The sequence below is a fragment of the Symphodus melops genome (genome assembly GCF_947650265.1).
Source record: "Symphodus melops genome assembly, chromosome: 3".
Classification (NCBI taxonomy): domain Eukaryota; kingdom Metazoa; phylum Chordata; class Actinopteri; order Labriformes; family Labridae; genus Symphodus; species Symphodus melops.
The window spans coordinates 22,591,703-22,611,343 of NC_136693.1; the positions used below are offsets into that span (position 1 = coordinate 22,591,703).

The window sequence follows — 19,641 nt, forward strand, 5'->3', positions numbered from 1 at the left end:
CTTTTGATTACATGTTAATCACACCATATGATACTTGGGAAATTTTCTTAAATGTGTGTGCAGTCACAGTAAACCAAACATCCGTAATTCCAATGACAATGTGTAACCACTTCAAGTCAAAACTTCATAAAGGTACAGCATATCAATATTTACGGATTATAGTCTTCTTCATCATCACTGTCGCTGCTGGATTCTTACAATTCTTAATAACAGGGGAAGTCATTGAAAGGAGTTGATATTGAACAGTTTGATTCTCTAGGTAATGAACCCAAGCTCTGGTGCAGGAATAACATAGGGAAATTTGTCACGCTCGAGCAGGCAGGAAACAGGGAGGAGGACCCATGTGCAGAATATACTAATTTATTTAACAAAAAGGCAAACCAAAAACTAAATCCAAAACGTCTCAAAAAACCAAAAACCTAAATCCAAAAACCAGATCTACAAAATAAAACAGGAAACACTAAAGACTAGACTTGGAAACATTAAACACCAAACTAAGAAACTGAAAACACAAGTAACAGGAAAACAAGCCTACAGACAACGTAGAAGAACACAAGGACACAGGGAAACACACTAAGGACAGAATGAAACTAGACGAACCAGAAACAAAACCAAACCATGACAAAATTCATGCCTTGAATTTCCCTTGGGATCAATAAAATTTCTATCTATCTATCTATCTATCTATCTATCTATCTATCTATCTATCTATCTATCTATCTATCTATCTATCTATCTATCACAAGAAAAAAACAAAATCAGCAGCACAATTCCAATAAACAGCAAATTTATCATAGAAGAAAGAAAGAAAAAGCAGGAGTCATTAAGAGGGATATTACATCCCGCATTGGTACCCAAATATGTGCCTTTGGGGTCTTGACGAGTAATACAGACAGAAGGGTTAACAAAGAGGTTGAGACCATTTTTTTTTTTTTTTTTTTACATGTACACTGATCGAGATCGAACACAAAAAGCATTAGTCGGTGCAGTAAAGGTGTGAGGATCACGAAGAACATAATAACTTCCGTTACATTCTTCCTCCAGGGGGAAGATTCACAGTCTGAGTCTGATTTCTTTTCCAGTGAAAAGTTTGAGTCAGATTTCTTTTCCAGTGAAAAGGTGTGGAGTGTGGTTGCTTTTCCACAGTAGGAAAACGGAAGTGGAAACGTGTACTAAGGCGTGATAAGGAATCAGCAAGCAGTTAGAAGGAGTGGTTTGGGGCAATAATCCAAAAACTATGCGGTTGCTGAGTGTTTCGTGTTTCCACCTTTGGTGGGAGACGCATGGACAGGGTCTCTCCAAACGGACCCCCACAAGGGGAGGCACAAGATGGTAAAGGCAACAGCTCCAATGGTGGCCACACAGGAACGCTCTGAACACCTCAGAGTCATTATGGGGCTGGATTAGGGGCAGCTACTGGGCTCTCCAGTGAAGAGGCAGCAGTGGCTGGCGTGAATCCACGTGGCCATCTCTGCGACCTTCAAACGGTGTGGGTCAGCAGAACCTGGTTCGGACCTAACCGGCGCTTGGACTTTCAGTGGCGGTGCCTGTGGTTCTTCACAGCAACCCACTGTCCTGGCCAGAAGGTGTAGAGCGGTCCAGAGGCCGCTGGAACGGGTAGTGCAGCTTTCACCGCCTGGTGGAGACAGAAAGGGACCGTGACAGACTTTTGCAATACTTCAACATGCTACGTTCTAATAAAGCAGTAGATGTTAGTTAGTTTTGTGGAGTTAGTTTTGTGCTGGTTTCCCCTCCAGTGTTATCTAGATGTTCAAACAACATTTCATAAAAGTTAAGTGAGGTGCGTGCACGTGTGCGTGTACGCCTTTACATGAGAACAAGCGGAAGTGCTTTTGTCTAGGGTAACTTGGTGTCTTCACAACATTTAGCCAATCTGCTTTTTAAGTGCCATTTTCATGCTCACAGCGCCACCTGACTGTAGATGGGAGGCACAGAGTGTTTTTAGCTTGAACCCCTACAGAGCACTTACTTCTTGTTCGGGCTTTCTTAATAAAATGGATGCCATTATCACTGGAGTTAAGGTTTAGGTATGTATGTCCCACCTTGGAATAATCTCTGTCAAAAAGAGCTTTTGTGACGGCACTTCTGTCAACATGTTTAGTTAGAAATGCTTCGACACACATGGAAAAACATGCAAACCACAGTTTAAAATATGTTTACAGTCAGATTTCAGAGAAGAGCGATGTTTCCATAGTGCTTCAATGTCATGAACTACTCCGAAGGGATAAGGGAGTTAGTGTAGATCATGACCGCTTTAGATGCTAATTTGCAGGCCTCAGTTAAAGCCAAAAGTTCTGCTGTTTGTGCAGAGTAATAAGATGACAGTGAGCCAGACGCCCACACATTGTTTTTTAGAGCAGACAGCGTAATCTACCCAATTCAGTCCGATGTCAGAGCAGGAGGAGAAACCATCAATGAACGGTATTAGGTCAGGGTTAATCAGCGGTCGGTCAGAGAGGTCAGCACGAGGTGTGCAGACCTGACAGTGAAATTGGGGAGGCCAAGCAAGATGGTGGCATAGCGCAACCACCTGGCAGCAGACAAGTGTCATGCATTTTGATCAAGCAAAATAATAAACATTACGAGAAACAAGGACTGTAAGATCGAAGCCAAAAATGTCATGTGAAGCTTAAACAGCTTCTTCAGCTGCTAAAAAAACAAAACCAGGAATTTCCACAGTCACAGGGTCAAGTTTGGATGAAAAGTAGGTCACGGAGCGGAGTTTATCACCACGCATTTATAACAAGACAGAAGAGAGAAATCCTCCCTTTTTATCCACCGTTTGAACAACAGGCCAGGAGGGGTCAGAAGACCCGAGGCAGGTGACGACTGAGACAGGGCTTGTTTTAATCAAAATCAGAATCAATTTTTATTGGTCAGGTATGTTTAACACCCAGGGAATTTAATTCAGTAGACTGTGCTCTCTCTCTACAAAATAAACATCAAATAATAACAATTAGCTAAAATATAAACAATAGCTCGAAGGAGCGCTCAGCTTCAGGAAGAAACATGCAGAGAGAAACTCTAAACAATCCTTCCTGAGGCTCCATCAAGGACACACAGATAGCCGCCACGTGGGCGCTCCAAAACAACGTCAGAGTCCGTCTGTCAGAGGATTGTTTGTACCATCGTTTACCATAAACATGGTCGAAGTTGTTAGACGCATGAGAGGTACAGTGTAAATCAGTAAGTCGCTTGAAGTCTGAGTCAGGAGCAACTTTTCTTTTGTCATTTTAACAAGTTGCTGGGTCGATTGTCCTAACTGTAGTCTCAACTCATAGATATATTTCAGTTCAAATGGGGCCCATTGTACAGCTGTAACACGTGTCAGGATCATCATCATTAGGTCCATGATGAGAAACCAGAAATGAATGACGTATCTTTAGATTAGAAACCCTTTCTCTAATGGTTTCCCCAGAGGCAGATATAGAATAAATCTATCTGCCACTATATCTAATTGGGGTAGACAAAATAAATCTGTGATCTATGATCACAGAATGAGTAGCCTCAAAATCAACCATAAATTTAAATTTAACCAGTTTCCCCAAAATTTCTATCGTAAAAACACAGGTTCGTTTTGAAATGCGGGAATCAAATCAAAATAACATAAATACCCAAAATAAGTAAATAAACAAAAGTTCCTAAAACATAAGTGAATAAACACAAGTTTCTAAAAAATAAGTAAATAAACACATTTCTAAAAATAAGTAAATATGTTTCTAAAAAATAAGTAAATAAACACATTTCTGGCAGGGGTTGTGTTTGTAACTCTAAGTGTGTGTGTTAATGCCTCCTGTGTGTGTAACCTATGTGAATCAGTAGAAGCAGGCGCCGTTTCAACAGAGTGTAGCAGTGTGTGTGTGTGTGGTATCTCACGCCCCTGGGCAGGACCCTCAGCAACCGGGTTGACGTCTGCACCTGGAGTCCCAACCTCCCGTCCGTCCCCACCGGTGGCTCCTCCTTCAGCTCCTCCTCGCTGCGGGCAATCGTCCCTTCAACGGTCAGGTTGCCAGCAGTAATGGTACACGTCAGAATGTCAGTCAAGGGCTCGGCCCCCTTCGCATCCGTGTCTTTGGGACAGGCCCTGGAAACGGGCAGCTTATGCAACAGTGTCTCTCTTTTCTTTTCTGCTCCCTTCTCGCTCATTCACCACGTCCTGAGCGTGTAAAACGTGTCTTTGGAGCTCTCCATACCGTACACACCATGACGCCATGTCTGCCTTGCAACATCCATAATCCATAATGTGGTTGCAGAGGAGGCCTGAGTGACGGTTAAAGGCTTCCGTCAGGCAATCCAGGAAATCAGCAGCTTGCTTCTCTGGGCGCTGCATAACACTCCTGATAGCGCTGGTATCAGTGTTTCTGAAGAATTCGTCTCTCAGGTCTCGGGTCAGAGTAGCAACAGCAGCTTTGTATTCCAGTGTCTGTGTTATTCCCATCTGGATGCTTTGCTCTTTGGTCTGGAGCTGGCAATGTTAGGGCTGTCATAACGTTGCGATGTTGGAGAACCGTCAGCTGGGCCCTGTTGACCATGGGAGGAGGCTGGTCATCTGGTTCCGGCTGGTCTGGTTCCAGTGGTGGCAGGGACGGCGGCATGGGAGGGTAGGAGTCCAGGTCCGAGTCCGTCACCCTGAGGGCCTGCAATGGTGCCTGCAATGGGGCATATAAGGAGACAGGCGTGAGGTATCACTAGACCTATATGGAGGTGGGCTGAACTGGTTTTTTCTTCCAGTTACATCTCCACCTTAAACTCTTCCCTCTGCCATCTTTTACATGACCTTTTTTCCTCTCTCTCTTTTGCAGCGAGAGTCTCACTGCAGTTTTCCACATTGTCATGCATTTGCTATGACTCCCATATCTTTTCAAATCCTTAACTTTCACCTTTACCTTTTTCTTTTATTTATACTGTCTTTATTTATATTATTATTATTATTATTATTATTATTATTATTATTACTATTATTATAACTGATTTAAGTTCAACGAAACTCATTCTGGAAATCCATATTCAATCATCCACTCATTCAGACATTCGAAACATTTTTCACCGTATTTGTTTTTTTGTTGTTTGTTTGTTTTTTCCCTTTTTTCCTGTTTTCTCTTTTTCTTTTTTCTTTTATATCATAATATTACACAATGGACTGTCGGGGAAAGGCACTTGACACTTTGTGGATCCGGACCCCCCTGTTACAGTCAAGACGTCTCTTGCTGGCTTTCCTAACTTTATAGTGCCGAAATGCTAAGGGCACTGGCTTGCCACGAGGATATTCTCACCCTTTGAACATCCCTGGAAAGTCCCCTGATTCTTCACTTTTATAGTGCTCGAAATCATAAGAGCACTGAGTCCCCCGGAGAAAATCCAGAGCTCCTAGCTTCATAAAGTTTGAAATACTAAGAGCACCTTGAATTTCCCACTGGGAAGTCTGATTCCTTTTATATTTTTTAGTGCTCGAAATCATAAGAACACTGATGAGTCTCCAAGAAAAATCCCTGATTTCTATTCTTTATAGTGCATGTAAATCATAAGAACACTCAATTTTCCCCCTGGAAAATCTCCGGATTTCAGATTTTATTGTGCTTGAAATCATAAAAGCACTGATCTTTTCTTGGAAAGTCCCTGATTTTCTCTCTTTATAGTGCTTGAAATCATAAAAACACCCGTCTTCCCTTTCCCAGAAAGTCCATAATTATGATTTGGATAGTATCTCACCCAGTATTCTCTCGGATCAAGTCCGTTGGATCCAGGCGGCCGTAGACGCAGGAAACGAGATTCCGGCTCCCCTGTTCAAACAGGTGGACTGAGTTTTTTTTCCTCAGGCTGGCCAAGCACCGTTCTCCCGTTCCCCTCGTGTAGCAGCTCGCTGGATCCTGCCGACAACGCCAAATTGTTGTGGAATTTTTTCCATTACCAAAGAGTGAAAATAAAGAGTGAGAAGATCTATTTAAAAAGGAACCCCAAGATCGATCTGGTCTCAATGAACATTTATTCGAAGGCAAGATAAGCGTTCGAAGACCCCTCTCTCACACGGTGAGGAGAGAAAGAGGCCCCGAGAAAAGGCAAACATAAAAACTTATACTTTTCCATCACATTACACAGATCACTCCCCCATCACGCCACATAGAGCCACGGCCCACCTGGCAGGGCACCATCTATCCCCTAGTGTGAGAAAAGAGACTACATGACTATTTACCATCTCCCAAGGCTGAGAAGGAGCTGGAGTCCAGTGAGAAAGAGCCTGGGTGACTCTTCCCACATGTACAGAGTGTGAGAAACAGAATAAAGGGAACAAACTGATGGGAAACAAAACACCCAATATGCTGTGCATGTAGTATTCTAAGACATTTCAGATACATTTCATATGACAGATTCTATGAGACCTTCGTAGTACACATGGAGTAAAATTTTCCATAACAATGGTTATTTGTTTGATTGGGTTTCATTGATTTACTTGATGTTGCTTTGTTAAATAAATTCTATTATATCTTAAAAAGTCGTTGTTTGTGATCACTGTGAATTTGCTTTGTGACTTAGGCTGGGTGAAAGGGCTTTGTGTTCGGATTTCACACCTTCAATTAAATACAGATTATTAATTATTAATGATATTGGTATTTAATTAAATAATTTGAGACTGATATTGGTAATATTTTGGTTGTTCCCTGTTTACAGGGTGGTGCCCCGAGGTTTATTAAACGCAGTTTAATAACAATTATTGATTTAGATTAATAATTAAATAAACTTAATTATTAATTTATTTTGACAATCAAATTTTACGTCATAAAACCCAACATAACCGTTGGTCAGGTATTCGCTCCTGAAAATTCCCAACACACAGTAGATATCAAGCTGAAGGAACACAAAATTAGCTGCAATCATTTAAAACTGTAGATAATCGGGAAGACCACACCAAATATTATTCAAATATATAATATTGTGTCACAATCATTGCACAAAGTCTGTTGTATAATTTATAGCAGACTGATGACGATATCTGTAATTATAGAGGTGACGTGATTGACCTCTAGAGGTTTATAATGTAGCAGAAATAACAAACAATTTACTCTGAGAACACACACAGATATGATCTTCTTTTCCTGAAGGAGTTCCTTAGGTATTGGGGGGCTGGATTTGACAGCATCGACAGGAGAAACACTGCCCAGTAGACAATGAACTCATTTTGTTATCAGATGCAAAATCTAGCATTTGAAAAAAAGTGTAACATTTGTTTAGGCAAGACTCCAATTTAGTATGAAGAGAGATGCCAGGTATTTTAAATGTTTTTTTTTTTTGTTAAGTCAGTGAAAATGGAGCTATAACTGAAATTACAAAACTTGTAATCATCAAACGAAACAATCAAAATTAAAACCACAAGCGGTGATGAAGGGACCGAAGCATCCCGTGCATGTCGGCGTGTGTCGCGACCGCGAGAGTGCAACCGTGGGCGTGAAGCCGTGACACGTGGCCAAGCAGCAGGCCTTACAGTCATCAATGGTTAAGAAAATGGGGTGCGCCCATGATGTGATGGTACGCCATGGCCACGCCCTTTAACGAAATAACGTGCGGAGCACAATGACAGAACGTCAACATGTCTAGAACACACTAAGATTGAGTTTACAATGATCGGATAAACGCTTTTGGAGGAGTTCGTTCAAATAGCTAACCTGTCAAACACGAATTTGAACCATTCAAAAAAAAATATGGCGGACTTCTTGTTTGGTTATGACTATGGGTGTAAGAGGATTTTATGTAGCTCCTGACATGCCCAATGTGCATAAAAATTATCATGCATGCAGGACAAAGAAACCTCAATGGGGAGGCTCTTTGGAATGTTTCAAGGGGGCGCTACTGAGTCATTTAGCCACGCCCACTTATTACAACAACATGACAAGTTTAATTTTTCTACTGGGATCATGTGTGTTGTGTTTGATGACTCTACGCCTATATTAAGCACTGTAACAAACTACTTCGTGTTTGTGACGAACATCACGTCCATATGACCACGCCCTTTGACGAAATAACGTGCGGAGCACAACGAGAGATCTTCAACATGTCTAGAACACACAGAGATTGACTTTGTGTCAATCGGATAATTGCTTTTGTAGGAGTTCGTTCAAATAGCTAACCTGTGAAACGCAAATTTGAGCCATTAAAATAAAACATGGCGGACTTCCTGTTTGGTTTTGACTATGTGTGCAAGAGGATTTTTTGTAGGTCCTGCCATGGTTAACATACCAAAAAATTGTCATGCATGTCAGGGAAGAAAACTTCTATGGGGAGGCCTTTTTGGAAAGGTAAAGAAGGGGTGTGCCGAGACATCAAAGTTTGTTGGTGGCCACGCCCTTTAACGAAATAATGTGCAGAGCTCAACAAGAGATCTTCAACATGTCTAGAACACACTGACACAGAGTTTACAATGATCGGATAAACGCTGTTGGAGGAGTTCGTTCATATAGGTAACCTGTGAAAAAGGAATTTCTGCCGTTTTTCTTGCATTCAAAAAAATATGGCGGACTTCCTGTTTAGTTTTGACTATGGGTGCAATAGGATTTTATGTAGGTCCTGAAATACCCAATGAGCATAAAAAATGTCATGCATGTAGGACAAAGAAACCACCTTTTTGAAAATTTCAAGGGGGTGCCACTGAGTCATTTAGCCACGTCCACTTATTATACCAACATGTGTAGTTGAATTTTTCTACTGGGATCATGTGTGTGATGTTTAATGAATGTATGACTATCATCTTCTCCCAGTATTTTGCTCACAGCAGTATTTTGCCCCAAATTGCATATTCATCATGGCAAATGCGCCAAAAAGAAAACTGCAGCCATGGATCTTTTTGAAAAAGGTCTGCTGGGTTCTGAAATATACTCCAAATCAAAAAATGTACCCACATTTGGTTCTTAGCAGGTGATGTTCTTCAACCCTGCTTTTATTACCATCTTTGTAATTTGGAACCAATACAGATGAGCAACTTCAGCAGGGATGAATTTAGCAGGGGTACATTTTTGTCTGTGGGATTTCGATTTTTGTTTATCAATATCATCATTCAGCCATCGCCATATTTATGTTGAAATGCATAACAAATTAGGTAATTAAATACATTTAAATGTTTGTCCAGTTGTAGGCATTTCTATAAAATAGCGTAACACACAAACCAGGGTTTGTGAGCCCAGGTATGTAGCTGCATCAGGACGCGAGTCCCTCAAGCCTAGAGAAAACCTACTAAGCCCCCCTGTGCATCTACTTTCTGCGGTCACTCAAATAACGTTCTAAACTGCTCAAGACCTTCTACTGCTGCTCGAGTGTTAACATACCATTTGTTCTGTTTTACTGGGTCTCGACATCCTTTAGTTTTTTCAGGGGTTTTATTTGTTTAATTTAAAATATATTTTTAAATAAAATACTCAATTGGATGCTCCAGTGTTGACTACCTTTTTAAAATGTCACAGTCACTTATACTGAGCCATGCCAAAATCAAGGCAAGATTTTATTCATTTATACCTTTCATGTAAAGTGTATATCATATTATTAGAATTTAAAATGTGTTTAAATTATGTCTGATCATCCCTAATATAACTTTATTTTACTTTATATTGCACTTGAATCTGCCTTTATAATGCTGGCAACAGATAAAAGATTGCTGGTGGGAGATACCATTTGACTGCTGCCTCTAGTAAAAGCTAAATGTATGATAAACCATTTATTTTGAAAGGTTGAATTAAAATAACAAAATATCACTCAAACATGTTTTTTTCTTGTTCTTGAATAAATCGATCTGCTCTTTAGAAGAAAGAAAGGAATTCTCATCCTTTCCTTGTACCCCCTCCTCTTCCATCAATTTGGTACAGTCCTGTAAATTCAGGTGAGACTTTGACTATTGATTGAACACGCTTTGTCCTGTTGCCCATGCAGAGAAGAAGGTAAGACCCATACAAAACCCTTTATACATAGCATTTCTATAAACATTGTCATGTAATTAAGCAAACTGATATAGTCTACTTGATGACGTTCGGATACACTCCTGCATCTCATTTACGACAGTTTAGCTCGTTGTTATCATATATTTATGGTTGTAATTAGCAAGCATGCTAGTCAGTGTAGCAGAGGCACAAAGTTTTAACTCATTCCCCGCCATTGACGGAATTTTCCGTCATTTGGAACCCAACCGTTACCCGCCATTGACGGAATTTTCCGTCAATTGGTGTTTTCAGTGTAATATGATAGGGGGTGCTCTGACGGATGTTGTGAAAAAGTTACAGGACTGTGAGGTCAAAAACCAACAAACAAGACCACCCGCGGGAAAATAGAGAAAAAAAAAAAAACATCTTCGTCCTTATTTTCCAGTTCCAGGGAGTTCGATCAGTCTGTATGTGAGTTTGACGCGCGTTAAAAAGCTGTATAGATATGAGATAAAAGCTCTTGAACAGTACAAACATGTCGGCACCAGCAAGGAGATATTCAGCTGCGGAAGCTATAGAGTTAATTATCGATACAGACTCTGATAATTCATTTTTTGAGCTCCGTGAAACTGATCTGGATGAAGACAGCAGCGGCGACAGCGAATGGAGGGATTCAGGACCTACATTCAGACCTTCAGGATGTGTAAGAGGTAAGATGTGATCACGTTATTTTATGATTCACCGTGATAACATATGCATCTGCTAATTCATGAGATAACGTGACGTCGAAATAACATATCCCTCAGTTTTGTACATAAACAATGTACCAAACGAATTTTTATTCAGACTTTTTATTGTAATTTCCAGACACAGAGTCCAGGTCTCCAAGATCCAGGTCTACAAGGTCCAGACATACACGTACTGTAGGTGCAAGAGGTGAGTCATGATAACATATTTTATTTAGTTTGATAGTATGTTACTTGGATTATTAGATACTACAAGACAAGAGCATCTGCTAATTTGTGAGAGAAGATAAAAAATACATAATTTATCTTTCATTTTGTACACAAACTATTTACCAAATGAATATTTGTATGACATTTTACTGTCATTTTACACTCAGAGTCCAGGGATTCAAGGCCCAGGTGTCCTTTATCAAAGTACTAAATGATATCTATGTGAACAGTGATGCATCTAAAGTCTCAGTTTTAGTGCTACTGGATCTTAGTGCTGCATTTGATACGGTGGACCATAACATACTGTTGGACAGACTTGAAAACTGGCTTGGAGTTTCTGGAACTGCCTTAAATTGGTTTAAATCTTACTTGCAGGACAGGGTCTACACTGTGTCTGTTGGTAATTATGAATCTGAGCATGTGAAGATCACCTGTGGAGTTCCTCAAGGTTCCATCCTTGGGCCGCTTTTATTTAACATCTACATGCTCCCTCTTGTTCAGATCATGGAATATTACAACGTTTCCTATCATAATTATGCAGATGACACACAGCTTTATATATCAGTGTCAACAAATGACCATAGTGCCTTATACTCACTGAGTGGATGTGTCAGAACTTTTTACAACTGAACCCAGAAAAGACTGAGGTGATTGTTTTTGGCCCTAAAGAGGAAAGTTCAGAGGTCAGCACTTGTCTTGAATCCATGTCCTTAAGAACAACAAATCAAGCCAGAAATCTTGGTGTGATTATGGACTCAGACCTCAAATTCAACAACCACATTAAGATGGTAACAAAATCAGCTTATTACCATCTGAAAAATATTGCAAGAATCAAGGGTTTTCTGACCAAACAAGATTCAGAAAAACTTGTTCATGCTTTTATTTTCATCAGGCTGGATTATTGTAACAGTGTGTTTACAGGCCTTAGTAAAAAATCTGTCCGACAGCTGCAGCTGATCCAGAACGCAGCAGCCAGAGTCCTCACCAACACAAAGAGGGTGGAGCATATTACACCTGTGCTTCAATCACTGCACTGGCTGCCTGTGTGTCAGAGGATCGACTTTAAAATCTTACTACTGGTCTATAAAGCATTAAATGGTCTTGGCCCTAAGTACATGTCAGATCTACTTGTAGAATATGAAACATCCAGACCGCTCAGGTCCTCAGGAAGAGGTTTACTCAGTGTTCCCAGAGTCAGAACCAAACAAGGTGAAGCAGCGTTTAGTCAATACGCTCCTCAACTGTGGAACAAACTCCCTGAACAACTGAGGACTGCTGCCACACTCGACTCCTTTAAATCAGGCCTTAAAACTTTGTTATTCGCTCAGGCTTTCAATTAGAAATATACTGTCTGCCTTACTGCAACACATTCTTCCTTTGTATTTTCACTTTCATCCCCGTCTTTTAATGATGTATTTTGCATCCTTTCCTTAAGCTCTGTTTTAATGTTTTTCTGTTTTATGTCTGTAAAGCACTGGGAATTGCCTTGTGTCTGAACAGTGCTATATAAATAAACTTGCATTGCCTTGCCTTTATACAGACCTACCCAAGGTGAAAGAGGTACGATATGATATGAAGAGGCTGAAAAATAACGTTCCTCTCTTTGTGCACATCACACTGTTGAATAAAAAAGTTGTCATTCTAATTATTTACAGGTCGAACACAGCAAAGAGACAGAGGTCGGACCTGTGGATCTCATGGGCGTGGTGGAGGTCAAGTACCTGGTGACCAAGCAAGAGGCTCTGTAAACCAGCCAGGTGCAGGTCCTGGTCCAGGTAATCTGATGTGGAAAGAAATGAACTGGCAGCCAAAAGACTTTCTTTTCACTGAGAATCCTGGACCTCTAAATGATGCTGCTGCTCTTGATCATATCATTCGTAAGCCTGACCTTGAAATGTACTGGTCTACAGGTGACATTTTGGCCAGCCCCTACTTCAACAAGGTCACGTCCCGAACCGGTTTGAAATCATATGGAGATTTCTACACTCCAATGGTTATGAATCAAGGCCAGCAAATAGCACTGACAGGTTGTACAAAGTCCACCCTGTCTTATATTACCTTATATCTAAATTCAGTCAAATGTATCAACCTAACACCAACATTTGCATTGATGAGGATATGCTTCTGTGGTGTGGACGGCTAGCGTTCAGGGTGTACAATCCCCAAAAACCTGTCAAATATGGGTTCAAATCCTACATCCTTCTGACACAGGGTACTGTTACAACATGAAACCCTATTGTGGAGAAGGCGCTTCCCTGGAAGACACAGTTGTCTCTTTTCTTGATCAGGTTTTTGTTCAACTAATGTTTTATTATTGAAAATAATAATATTTAAGTGTTTGTAAAAACAAAGTATTTCTGAGTGTATAAGAGAAGAAAAATGTATAATATAGTTTGTAAATGTTGTAGTGCTACACTATTCACAGAAAATGTATAATTGTATGTAATCATTTTCCTTTATTTTAGTTATTTATCTTAAAATATAACTGTAGTTGTCAAATGAAAGTAAAAAGAATCCAAATGTAAACTCAAAATCACATTTTTTTCTTGAAAACAAGTGTGTTTTACAAAAGTGCTGTTTTCTCAGCTTTTTGTCCGGAATGTTGTTTTTTTGTGAGAATGGCCAATATTCAAGTGCTGATAAAAAAAGATTGAATGAAGTTTGAATAAAATAGTTTTTTTGAATATGAAAGCAGAGGCTCTGATCTTTCTTTTGATGTATTCAATATTTACATATTCAAAGAACAAAATATTCTGTGGGTCTTGAAAGATTGGTGAAAATGGTGAAAAAGGCTAGCGCAGGCTGGCAACCATTCTAGAATTCTCTGGCGGGGAAAGTGTTAAAGACCTGCCCGCTGCACATGCAATATGTCCGCGAAGGTACATCGCAGGAAAACTTTCAGGCATCAACGGTACACTTTGAATGCACTATTGTATTTGGTTTGTGTCGTCTGTTTTTTAGAACGGCATTTAAATGAATCGGAGGAACGATGTAACATAGGTGTTTAAGAGGCAGTGTCAATCAAGTTATCATTTCTTGCAGCAAGAAAGGCAGGGGATGAACAGGCAAAGAGGAGAGGAGAACTTTTTATTTTGAACTTGATTTTTTTAGAAAGAGGATTGGGTGTAGTGTTCCTTCATTTTGAGACATTGTCACCATTTAGTGTCTGTGTTTGGGTGTTTGGTTTTTGTTTCTGTAACTGATGCTGAAGTTTAGGCAATTGGTTCTGTGAGCTGAAAGATCTCTAATAATCGTTCTGATTTATCGCATGCGTGCAGGTGCCTATGTGGCAGCCGCTTGAGCCGGGAAAGCACTTTGGATGTAGTGGGCTACTGTTAAAGCACTATATAATGCACACCATGTGGGTTGGGCATGCCAAATTTTTTTTCAGTCAAAACTTTTTTTTACTTTAATCCCTGCATTCACGCCACGTGAGCGCCATCTTGGGCGATGCAAACATGCCCAAGTAATGCAAAGTTTGTATGCCAAACTTTTTGCTGCTTAAAAATCCTCCGTTTTTTTATTGGTTTAAACGTTTAGTGACACAGGACATGGGAAGTTACTTAACTGATACAGCATATAGACATAAAATAACATTAGGTTATCAATGAAATAACTATCAGTGTCACGATCCGAGGTAGGAAACAGGAGAGGAGGACCCAATTGCAGAAAATAACTAAAGATTTATTTAACAAAAAGATAAAACAAAAACTTACTTAGCAAAACCAAAATCCAAAAACCAAGAACATCCAAAATCCAAAACCACGACGGAGAAAACACAGGGAGCAGGGAGATGAAAGACACCTCAGGAACAGACCACGAGACATTGACAATACAATGAACCGACAAGAGACTGAGGAAAAACACAGAGACTAAATAGACAGGGGTAATTGGACACAGGTGAGACTAACGAGACAGGTGAGGAACATCAGGGTAATTACTAAGGCGGGAAACACAAGGAACAAAGAACACTGAGGACAAGTACAAAGTACAACCTGACACCACAACCAAAACCAGATATACAAAATAAAACAGGAAACACTAATGACTAGACTTAAAACACAAGACCGGAAATAAACTAACATGCTACATAGGAGGACACAAGGATACAGGAAAACACACTACGGACTAAAGAAAAACAGACCATGAAACATTAAAGCGCAAGGGAAATAATGAACTAAAACAAGATTAAATACAGAACAAAAAACCAAACCATGACAATCAGAATAGATATACATAGATAGACAAATGAATAGTCACATTTGAAATTCTTTTTTTTTTTCCTCTACCCAATATATAATGTGTGTATGTGTTTTATCTGTCTCTCACATTGTTTACAGCAATGTGTTGTTGTCACTAACACCTGATCTTTGCAGGAGATGGCAGCAGCCAGGCCAAGAAGAGCAACAAGAAGTCCAAAACAAGATGCTGCTTATTATTGTTCCTTTGGTGAAGATAAGGAAGGATTTGAATATAACATATTAAGTTTTGACAATGTAATTCAATATACAAATCTAAGAACCGTTTTCAAAATTGTTAACAATACTGCTCCACCCTCAATGAAAGAATTCATAAAACTTTATTCTGAACAAACGACCCGAACATCCCGCTCCACCACTCGCAGAAACTGTGCCGTGCCAAAGAGGTCCTCTGCATTTGCACAGACAGCCTTTTCATTTAAATCTATTCAACAATGGAATCAACTTCCTGATAGTCTGAAGTTGTCTGTGGATCTTAATAACTTCTCTAGAAACCTAAAGAAACACCTTCTCAATAATCAGCTGTGTCAGCATCAGCGCACTTAAATTTTACGCGTGTAATTTCGTTGCAAAAGTTTTTTACTCTGTTAATATTAATTAACATAGTAAAAAACGTAAAACTTAAAATATTAATTAATTAACAGTTTTTAGGCTGTGATGGTTTTCGGGAAAAGAAACCATCTGATTAGTTTTAAATGACTACTGTTTTTAAATGACTACTGCATGTATTTGTTTTGTGCTACTGACAGTTATTTGTAATGTCATGTTTTAATCCTGTGTGCACCTGCCCGGGGACAGCAGATGGAAACTAGCATCCGCTAAATCTGGTACAAAGCATATTTTCGTAAGATTAATGTATTTTGTACATTGTCCCTGACAAATAAACTAATAAAATAAAAAAATAAATTAAAAAAATCAAATATATTGATGCATTTAGAGGTGATTATATTACATGTTTCTTTTTATTTAATCTGCACTTTAGGAAAATAGATTATGTTCTATGATCATTATCATAGAACATATCATTGATCCCAAAGCAGCTACCGGTACTCAAAATAGAAGCTGTTAAGAAGGACATTTAATTGTATATCTAGCTAGATACATTATTTAATAGAAAACGTTGTGGCTTAATCCAGAAAAATAATTTGGAAGAGAAGAAAAACTTCCATCAATCATTTGACAAAAAAACACAGAAATAACGAGAAATAACCACAAATACATCATATTAAATTAATTGATTAAAAAAAGTTAATTTCAATTGCCACTATTTGACAGCTCTACGTTGTTTAAAGTTTATTACTCCCCTTTGCTTATCATGTGTGTCTTTAGGTCGGGGTGTGTTTAGCTGCCAGTCCTTTGAAAGAAGAGATTTCCTTGTCGAGTACAGAGGGGAAGTCATTACCAAAAAAGAACAAGAAAACAGAGTAAAAGTCTACCATGACGCACTGAAGGTTTTCATGTTTGATTTCAAGTTCAACGGACAGAAGTTATGGTATGTATCTGTCTTCAAGTGTATTTTCTAAATGTGTATGAACACAGAGATGCAAACTTTGCCTGCCTTGTCAGTTAAAGTAGTTTAAATCATGAAATACGGTGCCAAGTATTGACATTTTTACTGTTTGATGAATATTTTGAATTGTTGGAGGGATATTTTCCGACATGCTGACATTAATATGTTCAATGCTTCCCTTACAGTACAAGGTATAAATGTTATGTTAAACTTGATATTTTAGTGTAGATGCTGCCAGAGAGGACGGATCATTAGGGAGGCTGGTCAATGATGAGGAAAAGAAGCCAAACAGCAAAATGAAAGTTACAACAGTGGATGGAAGACCCCATCTGTGTTTATTTGCACTTAGAGATATTGCTCCAGGGGAAGAAATCACTTACAATTACGGTGATTTCAAGTGGCCATGGAGAAGACAGGTATTCAGAAATAGCAGAGTGCTAATGAGAGCAGATTTGTTTTTGTTCAATCCTATTCAAAATGTTAGAAACTATGACAATAGATTTCTGTGGACATTATATTTATGAATATAAAGTAGGATGAAAGTTACATTTAGAACCATACAGACATACAGGTCCTGTGTAATCCTCACCATGTCAGGTTCAGACTTTAGGAGGTCTTTTAGTTTAGCACATTGGAAGATTAAAGTTACATTTAGAATCATACAGACACACAGGTCCTGTGTAATCCTCACCATGTCAGGTTCAAACTCTAGGAGGTCTGTTAGTTTAGTACATTGGAAGATTAAAGTTACATTTAGAATCATACATACACACAGGTCCTGTGTAATCCTCACCTGTCAGGTTCAGACTATAGGAGGTCTGTTAGTTTAGTACATTGGAAGATTAAAGTTACATTTAGAATAATAGATACACAGGTCCTGTGTAATCCTCAGCATGTCAGGTTCAGAGTTTAGTAGGTCGGTTAGTTTTGTACATTAGAAACAAACTCATATTCAGTGATTATTCTTTCCATTTCAGATTTCCAAAGAGGTGTCGTGTCAGGCTGCTGACATGGAAGCCAGCGGTTCCTTAGCAGTCATCATGCCAGAGGTAATTTTGATCTCCAATATCTTTACAGTAGAAGTCTGAACTCATGAAAATGATGTTAAGTAACATGGTTAAATGATGCGTAATATGCTGTTGTACAGCCATCAGGCTAGTCTACATTTATATATATTCTCTTTGTATACAGTATATAGTATACAATATTATTATTACAATGTTATTGTGTTACCTTTATTATATTATATCTATACTATACATTACTTTATTACATTATACTCCTATATTCTCATAACTATATTCTCTTGTCAAACTGCACTATATTTATTATACTTATCACTGTATATACTTTTACTTAACCTTTTGATCAATGTCACTTTAAATTATTCACTTTAACATGCTATTCACTACACAGAATTGACCTGTTGAATCCACCACACTATAGTCCTCTGTATATACCGGACTGTATAAATTACCTTTATATTAGTCCCTTTTGAGTGTAGCTTTGTGGGTTTTTTGTTTGTTTTTTAACATTTGTCATCATTTGTACTGTTGAAGAACAGGCTGTGGTTTTCTATACACGTATATTTTTTCCTCTGAATTATAAATTGTAGAAAGTCTGAAATCTAGATTTAAGAGTTTCAAAACAGGAATAATGTATTTTTCATGTCTTACTCATTAACAAAGATGAACAGAATACAAACAATTCATTGGTTTTGATATTCTACACCACACAAATGTCAGTTATGATCAAATTCTTATCTTTTGATTTCACCTTTGGTCTACAGGACTGTGATCCTGAACTAATGCCTGAAGAAATGTCAAGTTTAGAAAAATGTCTTGTATGTGGAGGACCCTTTGCACCTCTGAAATGGTCAGGTGTGAGGTGTCAAGGTAATTTTTTGAAACAACATATCTTTTAAACATGATGCCACAGGAACACTTTCTAAAAACAGTTCCATGTGTAACTTTGCTATATGTTCGAGATGAGCCATTTGCAGCTGCACTTAGTTTTTAAGTACCGTAAATTCCGGACTATAAGCCGCTACTTTTTTGTCACATTATGAACACTGCGGCTTTTACAAGGATGCAGCTTATTTATGGATTTTTTATGGGGGACAATGAGCTTCTGCCGCAAAAACATTTGACCTCGTCACGTTAGATCTTAATATCAGTCATTTTGCACTTCATGCATGCACCCTCATCATGGAAAACACATGGAGAAATGCATATGATGCAGCTTTCAAGTTAAAGGTGATCGACCTGGCTGTCAAAGAAGCTAATACAGCTGCTGCACGTGAAGTTGACACTGACAGCGACAACGAAAAAAGAGATGAGGAAGTGAGTAATGAAGTCATACTGAGGCAGTGAATGGATGGACTTTTTCTTGTGAAATATATTACGGTAATCTTTTTCATCAGCCGTGTTACAGACACTGTTCGATAAAGGATTTCCAGTAGGCTTTGTATTTGTGGATGTTACCAGTAGCCTACGTATTTAATTAAATGTTAAAAAAAAGAAGTTTTTGTGTCACGTCTTTCTGTGTAAATAGCTTTGTTACAACGTGGACACCTGCGGCTTATAATCAAGTGCGGCTTATATATGTACAAATGCATTTATTTACTTATTTTTAGCCGGCGCGGCTTATATCCAGGTGCGCTCAATAGTCCGGAATTTACAGTACTTACCATGACATTATTAACTCTCTGCCTTTATTAATTCTTAATTTTCTCTGTCTAGTTTGCTACGGGTCCTGGCACAACAGTTATGTAAAGCACAATGTGATCACTGAACCTCTGAAAGAGGTAAGTGTTTAAGTAGAATTATTCTCAGTGAAATGCTGTCCAAGTACACAAAATATAATTGTATTTCTTTGATCATTATTAGGTCTGTAAAGAACAAAGTTCAAGTGAGGTGGCATCCTCAGAAGAGGAGTATGTGCCTGATTCCGCAGCTGATTCAAACAGTTCATGGGACAGCATAGAGGAGCCTTTAAAA

At 38.9% G+C, this 19,641-nt stretch overlaps 2 long non-coding RNA genes across 2 annotated transcripts; one reads left to right on the forward strand and one right to left on the reverse strand.

Annotated features, from left to right (window-relative positions):
• Window positions 1-344: 344 nt before the first annotated feature.
• On the reverse strand, window positions 345-6,435 carry LOC306821216. Its single transcript, XR_013778759.1, has 2 exons — window positions 5,731-6,435; window positions 345-1,636 (listed from the first exon to the last, which is right to left on the reverse strand). It is a non-coding gene; the product is annotated as an uncharacterized lncRNA (long non-coding RNA).
• Window positions 6,436-16,047: 9,612 nt separating this feature from the next.
• LOC306821562 lies at window positions 16,048-18,541 on the forward strand. Its single transcript, XR_013778812.1, has 5 exons — window positions 16,048-16,071; window positions 16,462-16,624; window positions 16,866-17,058; window positions 17,620-17,691; window positions 18,432-18,541. It is a non-coding gene; the product is annotated as an uncharacterized lncRNA (long non-coding RNA).
• Window positions 18,542-19,641: the final 1,100 nt, after the last annotated feature.